Source organism: Lygodium microphyllum, chromosome 14, assembly GCF_053477565.2.
Source record: "Lygodium microphyllum isolate KBCC chromosome 14, Lygodium_microphyllum_v1.1.10, whole genome shotgun sequence".
NCBI lineage: Eukaryota > Viridiplantae > Streptophyta > Polypodiopsida > Schizaeales > Lygodiaceae > Lygodium > Lygodium microphyllum.
This window is the reverse complement of record NC_141148.1, coordinates 83,163,715-83,174,712: the sequence shown is the minus strand read 5'-3', so window position 1 is coordinate 83,174,712 and position 10,998 is coordinate 83,163,715.

Genomic DNA, 10,998 nt, shown 5'->3' with positions numbered 1-10,998 from the left:
GAGACCGTGTAGGCTTCCTCATCTATTCTTGCAATCGTGCAAGCTCCATTCTTACCTCAGCTAGCTCTTGGCCTTGGTCAACACCCTTTCCCTTATCTTGTGTACTAGAGTTCTCTCTCTCTCCCAACGTCATTGTCTGCTCTGAAGCTCTCTGGCTTGTACTGTCCTGACTGGAGTTCCTCATGCTTCGCTCCCTAAGCTGATCGTCCACCCTTATTGCCTCTTCAAAAACTCTAGCTAACACGTCTCTGTGTAGGGTGGAGTTGCTAGCCAAGGCCTTGTAGATCTCCTCGCTCGGATTCCATTTACAAACACGGTAGACACAGCCTTCTCGTTAGGTCGCTCATTGGCTGAGATCCTCTTGAAGAGGCTATGCGCATGAGTGACGTAGTCTCTTACGTCTTCCTTTTCCCTCTAACTGACATTCATCAACCGGACGATGAGGTTGTCAGAGTACCCTACCTCAGAGAATCTCTTGATAAAGTGGTCTTTAAGATGGGCAAAGTTCGCATGCTCTACTGCATCTAGACTAGTGTACCAAATTCTCCCCTTATCACCCAAATATAGCCCGAAGGCTTGAAAATGTTGTGCAAGGTCCGTGAGACCATTTGCTTTGCAAACTTGTTCAAAATGCTCCACAAAGCTATATGGGTCATTGCTAGGTTCATACTTGTCTAGTTGCTTTGCTACAATAGGGATCCTAAATTTCCCCTGTGCCCCTTGTGTGACCCCTAATCCCGAGAGTAATGCCATGGCTAAGGCTGTCGCGCTCTGCTCTGCGAACGTGTTGTCCATGAGCTGCCTAGCTACAAGTTCACTCAATGATAAGTTAGCCTCTATTACTTGCTCTCTCTCTCTGCATTTGGTCCTGCCTTGGTTGCTCCAGCCAGGGCTAGCACGGGCCTCGTACATGTCTACATCTTGTTGGATTTTCCTAGCCTTTTGCTCGTGGTTATAGGCTATCATGCTCTCTAATGCCCTTTTGATCGCCTTTCTTTCCTCTTCTAGTGTTGCTACCACTTCCTCTACTAGCCTACCCTGAACTACCGTCCTAGTCAACAAGTCATACTCATTGACTAACTCCTGCACTATGACTGGGAATTCTCCCAAGTCCAGTCGGTCCTCTCCTTGTCCGCCTCGTGATCCTGACATTGCTCCCACTTCCAACTCCACAAGGTCGTCGATCAATTTGAGTAACTCCGACAACATCCAATCCTCTATGCTGTCGCCTTATGGATCTTCGTGTCCTCTTAGGGTCCTACTGATGGGGCTTTCTAGCAACTGACTATGTTTTGGGATCTTCTCCTAGCAGTGGGTTCCTTGATGTTATTATGTTTCCTGATGAGCTCCTTGTTATTGGAAGCAGTCGTCAATCTTATCCACAACTTGTGCTTCGTGCTTTCTAGTGCTTAGTGCGAAAACAGGCTTTTCCTTTTCTTGCAGTGCACCTTAGGTGATGAAATCAAAAAGTGAGGTGAGGATGCATAAAATGCTCAATGCAGACTCCTCTCTACCCCTCACATTCGTAACCTGATGTGGCTCTAAGTGCAGGTTCTGGCTGATCTAAAGCTTTACTAAAAGACCCTGTTGCATTCTCTATTCTGCTTCAGGGTTGGTTGGTTGGCTGGTCGCCAAACGTCACGTCAAATTCCAATTTTGGTATGCTCAGTGTCTAGATGTTTGGGGTGAATCTTCAGTCATCCTGTCTGGCCTCTAGCTTCTGAGGTTAAATTGGGTTCCCTGGGGGATCAGAGATGTGACCAAGGTAGCAAGGATTGTGGGATAGGTTTAAAAACCTTCTATTAAAAGTCTCATGAACTGGTCCGATTCTGGGAATCGGACGGGGCTGGTCTGATTATAGCAATCGGACGGGCTGGTCAAATTCTACTTAGGTCCGACTTCCCTAGTCGGAGGGGGGAGGTCCAACTACTGCAATGGGTCGAGTGGTCCAAGTCCAGGACTAGGACATGTAGTCCGACTTTGACACTGGGTCCGATTCTAGGAATCGGACGGGCTAGTTCGATTCTGAAAATCGGATCAAAAAAGTGGTCCGATTTTCGGGCTGATCTGATTCTAGAGATCGGATCGAAAAAGTGGTCCGATTTTTGGGCTGGTCCGATTCTGGGACTCGGACGCACTAGTCCGACGGCGTGGACGACGGCCACGGGTTGTTGTGCGCGATGCCTCAAGGTCAACATCTACTCCACCGAATCATGTCGTGCCTTCCAAATAGATGCAAAGCAATAGAGGGAACCGCCGGGCGTACCTAGAAGCAATGTGGCGCTCAAATCAACCAGCACTTCTCGATCTCCCTGTAGCTCTCTCTCTCTCTCCTGCTCTCTCCCTGGCTCTCAAGGTCACTCTCTTCTTAGAAGGCAGAATGTCAAATGTGGTGTTCCCTGGCTCCTTGGGCCCCTTATTACCCCATCCCAGGCTGTTGTAAACTCAGAAATTAATCCCGCACACTCTTCCAGCCAGAAGTCTGAATCTGTGTCCTTATTTCCGTGTCTCCAGCAGCAGCAAAACCCTTCTATTTTCCTTCTTTTCCTATCCTAATCTTAACCTAATGCAACAGAAATCAAAAACAGAGATAGAGATGGATGGTCCTACTCTAATATTCAACAACAAATTAAAATACTTACTTGCTCCAAGGATTAAAACCTCCTAAATCTCCTAACTATCTCAAGCACCAGTTCGGGCTGCAAACCCTACTTCTATGCTCGATTCGATGCGTGCGGCGCTCAAGGCTCGATTCCGTCAGTCCCGGCAACGGAACCAAAATGGAGGGGAGCTATAGAGCTCTACCCCGAGACCTACGGACTGCTTATTGATCAAGCGTTTCAAGCCGAGTGGCCATGGCTACCTCTCACATAGCCGACACGCAATGCCTACCTTATGGGTGTAGTGAGTTTACCTTGATGCTCGATCGAGTTCCCTCCTCTCTCTTGCACTCCAGTAACTCCACGATCCTTGTGGCAAGCTCAAGCAACCTCAAGCCCCCTCCATCAAGCTCCATCCTCCATAGCCGTGCAAGAGAAGAGAAGAGAAGAGAAGAAGAGAAGATGGAGAGCTTTTTCTCCACAATCCCTCACTCTCACACACACTCACTCCCTCACACTCCCTCAGTCAAGCACAAGCAAGAAGGCAAGAAACAAGAGAAGAAGAAGAAGAAGAAGAAGCTTTGGCCACACACAAGAATGAACTTCTCATTCCCTTTTGAACTTTATATACATGCCCTACTTTTTGGGTGGTCATCCCCACTTTTTACATGGCCGGCCATTAGCCTAGGCCCTCTTTTCCTATTTCCCACCGTTCTACTTATCCCGTTCCCACTAATGCATACAATTTGCACAAGAGTGAGCCCGACGCTCTGTTTAGAAGGATTCAAGAGCGCCTTCATATTTAATGGCGCACTTTTACTCTTTTCTTTTCTCGAGGTGACACCATCATTCAAATTTTCAAGGTCTGACCTCCATCCAGGGCGCCTTTTCCTTCCTTTGTCCTGTGCCTTTTTGGTTATCTCCTTCTTCCATTTTTCCTGCACTTCTGCTTCATTTTCTGTTCCTATGTGCTGCAGTTAACAGGGAGTTCTTGATGGCTGGCTATGTAAACCCATTGTGGACGTACACGTTATACTTTATACTTTGATGGAGCATCCAGGGGCCCTAATAAAAAAGGGAGTGTTGGAGTAGTTATTCGAGATCCCCGACGCAGAGTTACAATGAAATTAGCTATTTATCTCAGGGTAGGATTCACTAACAATATGGCAAGGTATAAAGCCTTGATTATGGGACTGAACATTGCCAAGAAAGGTGGTATTCGGTGGTTGTTAGTAAAAGGGGATTCCCAACTGATCGTAAATCAACTCAATGGGACATACACAATTTGAAATCCCATCCTTCGTATGTATCATCGAACTGCTATAACCCTACTTGATGAATTTGAGAGCGTCTCTCTTCAGATTCCACGTTATTGGAATCAGTTTGTAGATTCATTAACTAATTTTGCTTATGAGGAGGACCTCATCTTCAACAGTGGTCCTAGTCCGGACGTTGTTATTGATAATGAGACAGGACTTGGTCGCTTATGAGGAATGTTATCAAACCACGCATTATATGGCAGGTGATAGTTGGTATGGGTAATGCAAAGAGTAGCCAAGGCCCATCTACCACTACTATCTTGAAGACGACATGTTATGCGTACACCTCTTGCTATATATGCAGGAGGTATGGGTCGCAACTTGATGCATTTAGTCTAGGGCAAAAAGCCCTAATTTTCTCCTTGAAATAGAGCATATTTTCGTATATGTGCCTTCTTCCAAGGAGGGAACTATATGAGCTAGTTCGCTTGATTTCTTTAGGCCAAGAGAGCCAATTGCTTTCAAATTTTAATGTCTGGTTTCATTAGGCCAAGAGGGCCCTATGTCTGTTTAGTGCAGGTGCGTTTAATGGTTTGTTGTTTTAGTGATTGCATCATACAAGTTGACGAAGTCCCTAGAGGGAGCCTTTGCTATGGAGGAGCTTCTTGTGGCCATTCCAGGTGGTTTCGTTCCCTTTTCAAGCCTTTTTTCCTTAAGCAAATAATGATACATGTGTATGTAAGGGTGCTTTCTTTTTATTGGGGACTAGCAATCAAGGCATGAAGTCCCAGGTTTAGTTTATGTATGTCTGGGGGGGAGATTTGAGTAGTCATTGCCTCTTGCAAAGGCATTATCAAGCACTAAAAGACCTACTTTAGAAGGAAGTTCTGGTGACCCTGTTTTGCTGACCTACTAGGCGACTGTGCTAGGCATTCCTGTTAGTGTGGGGTAGTTAGAGAAGCCTACTAAAAATAACCCACAGGAACAATCCTAAATATTCAAAAGAAAATCTATGAAATACAGAGGTGTGTAAAAAGGGGTTCTAACCCCTATAAAAATAAAGAAGAAAGAAAAATCTTTAAGTAGTCGTTTATCGCCTTGCGAAGGACTGGTAGGTTCCTGGGGACGAGACGAGACCCAAGGTTGATGCCTTGTCTTCCTAGGGATGGAAACTAGCTGAAAATCAAAGTAAATAAAAGAAGGATTGGAGTGAAAATAAAAGCGAGCATTAGAAAAGGATTAAGTGGTGCCTTGCGTGGGCTTTGTAGGTTCTTAGATACCGAGACAGGACTGGGGCCAATATCTTGTTCTCCTTGGGTCACTACGCTCAGCTCCCTCCTTTTTACATGCCTGAGTATGGAAAATCCAGGGCTACAAGGGAAATGTGCTAAAAAACACCATCTATTGATCAAGCTATAGGAGTCCTCGCCTAATAGGAGCTCCTAGTTGAGTTGTCCTTAGTTAGGTAGGTAGTTCAAACCACCACTTAGGATTACCTCTCTAATAGTTCTTTTTAGCTTGGTCATGTTGGAGCAGTCGGTTAGTGACTTGCTTTGGGCTTTCTGTTAGATTATGCTAGGCCTACTCTATGAGGTGCCCGCCCATCGGTTGTCCAGGCACACTTTTAGCGATCTATCGAGAAACGAATCTAAGCATCGCTGCTCAGCACTCCCATGGAATGTTCCGAGTTTTATCGCCCAGGGTTTCCCCAATCCTCCTCGCAACAACAGAATGTTCATGGTCAAACCCACTAGGATCGACCTGAAATTCGAGTTCCTAGTTGCCAAGGTCTCCTAATAGCATTCTAGCGTCGGGTTTTGGACATCCTACTTTACGTAGAGATACCCAATCCGACGCAGACCCATGCCGCACTTGGTTCAAAGAGAATGGGAAACGAGAGGGATGTGCTACTCAACCTCTCTGCCTGTAGGGCATAGTCCCATTCCGGTCCCCTAAAACGGCATGAATCGAGGTTCTATCCTAACAATTTCTAAGGTCGAAGATGGTAAACCTTGTGAGAAGCCTTCTAGTTCTCTGGGACCACCCTGCCGTAGGACGGACCCGTCGCGAGTTCCGCCCACTCGCTTCCCTTAATAGCTTCAGTTTTCTAATTAGGTCCTACCACATTTTTGTGTGACACTTAAAGTCAACTTCATTAATTAAGCCTTTTAGGGAAATGGTTCGTTCGCATAACTTATAGCAAGGACACGAAAACAGAGCAAGCAATCTATTGACAAATAAGTTTAAACAATTTTCTTAACTTATCTTCAAGTTAATCTTTGTCTCTCGCCCATACATGAGAAATTATGTATCCCTTCTGTCCAACAAAAGTATCTCTTCTTCCCTACAGAAGTAACTGGTCCAAATCTCATGGCACCACAAACTCAATCATTTATCTAGAATAGGATCTCCCAAACATGCCCAGATGTTAGGGGCCACGGAGGTCTTCAACTCCATTCTAGACCTAGCAAGGGGTGTCCAGAGCTCCAATTGACCCGCAAGTTGTCTAGGAGCGAAACATCATTTCCGCGGTTGGCCTTTGCACCACTCGACCTTCGGCTCATGAATCGAGCAGTGCCCTCTTTGGGTTAATCCGTGATGCGATCATAGAGGTGATCCACCCGTGCAAAATATCCTTCCTTAATTAAATCCTTTAAGAATCAAGCACAAACAAGGCATTCAACCCTAATATCATTTTCCAAGAAAACATTCGTTTATTCCCATGGTGACTTGTCATCACGGACCCTTGCCATGCATTTACCATAAATCACAAGCACTTGGAATAATCATCCAAACAACAACTAACAACCAGTTGAATGTAAAAGCATTTAGGATGTTGTTCAATCAACCAACAAAACCAATTTCTTCCCAAACAATGCAAGAATAGTCGCAATAACATTTCCATCACATATCTGCTCTCCCCCTTGGGATCAACGAGCGATTCTATATAAAATTTACTTAACGCTTGTATGCACAATTTTTAATGTCATGATTATGCCATTCATAACCCTTGGCCAATTCTTCCTTGTAATTGCTCTATCAACGAATAAGCCACATGCAACTAGGTGCAATTAACTTTCCTTGATATATGTACTTTGCAAGCTCCATCTTACAAATATGTGAGATGAAATGATCTATACTCGTGCATCATAGTATAGGGCCTAACGTATCTCATACAGGAATCAAAATAAGCATCTATCAATTTAGAAATACATTACTTATGACCGGTACCGCAATTGGATTGACGGTGATGCCTTCGTCTAAAGCTTCATTGGTGGTTATGGGATTGCCATCTGTACATGAGATTCTTCGCTTGGGGGCCATCGTCCGCAAGTAGACTCAAGATATTAAGAAGGTGGAATAGATTCGAGATGGGAGAGTGTAAGAGAAGATAGATGAGTCAAGGATCCAATTAGAGAAAATTGAGCTAACTCTCTTCCTTACAGCCTCACGGGTCTCTTACTCTCTTTGTCTCTCTCTACCTCTGTCTCGCAGCCTCTCGGGGTCTCCTTATGCTTTCTTGTGCCTCCCCATGCCTCATATTTATAGTGAATTAGAGAAGAGGGCTTTGTGGCTGAGAAGTGGAGCTCTTTGTGGAGGGGGATCTTGGAAAGATCAATGATCTGATGCTTAGATCATAAATCTGATGGTTCCATTGGCTCCGAAAGGGGGGTAAAACCCCAAGACACTTGCATAGAAAGCTCTTAGTTCACTCCTTCTTCTTTTCTCTGTTCGAAGTGTTGTCTACTGCCTGTAGACTGCGATCGCGACGCGCACGATTTTGCAAATCCTCTCTTTATTAATGGGGGTAGTTATGGATACAAAGTATCCATAACTACAAAGTATCTTTATTCTTAATGGGGGTAGTTATGGATACATAGGGTGCCTCCTTTTGGATACCTAAAACTTAAAGCCACTTGGTGTGTGTGAATTAAGAAAGCGGGCTACAAATGAAATAAAGCAACTAAAAAAGGTACAATCATAGAAAAAAAACCTTTCATGTTGCCCAAGCCTATCGTGAAGGAATCAATATTTGTGGACATCTCACCTATAAATTGTGCCAACATTTTGTTGTAAAAATATTTAGAAAACAAATCAAGACCAAACCTACGAGGCACACATCGTTCTCACGCTCATTTGGAAGAAACCAAGTTTTTCGCTCTCATATGGTTTCTCCCATTTGTCTTTAGTATTGGGTGCTTATTTGGTGCACATTTTGTTTCTAACACATGGCTTTAATCATTTGCCATTAGTCCTTCACCTTATTTTTTATGCGTGTGAAGAAGATTATATTTCTTTTTGCACTCACAAAGAACAAGTATCTCCCACTCCTTCCACTTTGATCTATCAAGATTGAAAGGTATAGTGTTTTGGGTGTTCGCCCTCTTGGCCTTTCCCCTTCCTATGCCCTAGTTTATGCATCAGAAAGGGAAATGGAACTAAAGAGGTCTTCATAGTTGCAATGTTAGGGGGGATTTTGGCCCCAACATTCTCAACTAGAGTAGGAATTTGATGAGTTAGATATTGGACTAGGCAATTAGTTCTTTGATGACTAAAAATCGGGGTCCCCCATGTATCTAGGATCATCAAATGAAACCTCCCAATTTTGATTTAGGTCATAATTCATACCACAAACATTAGTTCTTGTAAGTGCATTAGAAATGTAAGTATTGAGCTTCCTTTATGCATGCATGTTTAAAGGATCATTGGATGAAAATTCCCAATCTCAATTTAGGACATAATCCCTATCACAAATGCAAATTCTTGCTAATGTATTGGAGATGTAATCATTGAGCTTGTTGAGATGTCAAGCTCAATACGAGCTGACACTCATGTACCTAAATGACCATTTTCACATTCATATCACTAACACGGTTGGTACCTACATCAACATATCATTCCAGTGATACTTTACAGCCACTAGTCCACCTACTCGAGTTATAAGATATTTGTCCAATCATCTTTCTCCTTAGCATGTTCATGTTATGGACCGCTTGTATATTATGTATATTGTATTCTATCTTATTTTTTGTGGACTCATGTAGTGAAGAAGAAGAAGAAGAAGAAGAAGAAGAAGAAGAAGAAGAAAGACTAGGGTTTCAACTTCCTATCTTGTGTGCATTCTCTCTGTGTGTTTCATGTCTTGCAAGAGCTCAAGCTCCCTCTCTCTGCCCCTCTTAACTTTACACATGCATGCCAAAAGCAGAATGGAATGTTTAAATTTAAAAGGTCATCGATATAGGCATGTCAATAGTAAGTATACAAAGGCTCTTTTAGCATAAGCATACTCAAATATTTGTTATCTATGGATCATTGTTAGGTACTATTGGACACAAGGCAACCATTAATATGACGTTGTCTCTTCTAATGGACATCACGGCAAGTATAACAAGAGGCGAACCGATGTCTCAATGTGCTAAGGTGTGAATGTGGAGGTGGGAATTGTGCATGATGTCTAATCATCGTGCTGGCATGGTACTAGTCTAACTTGCATGCAGGCCAAGCATGGTAGGGAGTCTAATTTTGTAGGTGCTTATGAAAGCTTTGAGGTCTAGTGGGGATGTTATGTAGATAAATTCCTATGCATCCCACACAAAGAATAAAGAACCTGATGATGCCAGGAGGCATATTTCACGGTGGATTTCGTGCCACGGTGGATTCCGTAAACTTTGTTGACCGGGGCTCATACACAAAGTGGATTCTTTGTGCGAGAAGTTGATGGGGACGCCTATCCTTTTCGGGTGTTTCGTTAATTTAGTGTGTACATGGGTGATTCCATAGCGGGTGATTCCGCAAAATACATATTAAATTAATAAACGTTTATGAGTTTAGAGTGCACACTCGTGATAAATTAAGGTTAGGATTGATTTCTAACCAGTTGATTTATTTATGTAGTTGAAGACTGCTAGGTATTCACTTTTGTCGGTTTAATTGTATTATTTTACTAACGATTGTGAATGCTTCAGTTAATGTGTAGAGATAGCAGCAGTGGCGGAGGAAAGCATTGGAGGATAGCGTGTATTCGAGTTATCACTTATATTTTGATGGGCGCATACCTTAGGCATGGCGCCTATATTTTATCGCGCCTATTAATTAAGGCATTGGATATTTATTTATTATTTTGTATGCGCATGGGCGCACAATTATGATATTTGTATTTGGACATTGTATTGGGTATGCCTGACTCTTTGGGCGCCCGCCCATTAGCTTTATTTCTATTTGGCACTAAAGCAAACTCAAAAGCCAAAAGCGTGCTATTTTGTAATTTGGGCTATTATTTGAGCTTGAAGATGATTAATACATAAAATACATGCTTTGTGGAGCGCTCACACAAGGCATGGGGGGAGATTGCATCCAATTTGTCTCTTGTTCATGTCGTGCATGTTTTCTACCTTGAGTTTTGTGCAAAAGTAGAGTTCTTTAGACTGGTGCATAGATCGGATGTTGTATGCTCGCGTAGTGAGCGCCAGAAGGTCCGCAAGAACAAAATAACTCTACTTTTTGCACAAAACTCAAGGTAGAAAGCATGCACGACATGAACAAGAGACCAATTGAGTGCAATCTCCCCCCATGCCTTGTAAGAGCGCTCCACAAAGCATGTATTTTATGTATTAATCATCTTCAAGCTCAAATAATAGCCCAAATTACAAAATAGCACGCTTTTGGCTTTTGAGTTTGCTTTAGTGCCAAATAGAAATAAAGCTAATGGGCGGGCGCCCAAAGAGTCAGGCATACCCAATACAATGTTCAAATACAAATATCATAATCATGCGCCCATGCACATACAAAATAATAAATAAATATCCAACGCCTTAATAAATAGGTGCGACAAAATATAGGCGCCATGCCTAAGGTATGCGCCCATCAAAATATAAGTGATAACTCGAATACATGCTATCCTCCAATGCTTTCCTCCGCCACTGCTGCTATCTCTACACATCAACTGAAGCATTCACAATCGTTAGTAAAATAATATAATTAAACCGACAAAAGTGAATACCTAGCAGTCTTTAGCTACATAAATAAATCAACTGGTTAGAAATCAATCCTAACCTTAATTTATCATGAGTGCGCACTTTAAACTCATAAACATTTATTAATTTAATATGTATTTTGCGGAATCACCTGCTATGGAATCA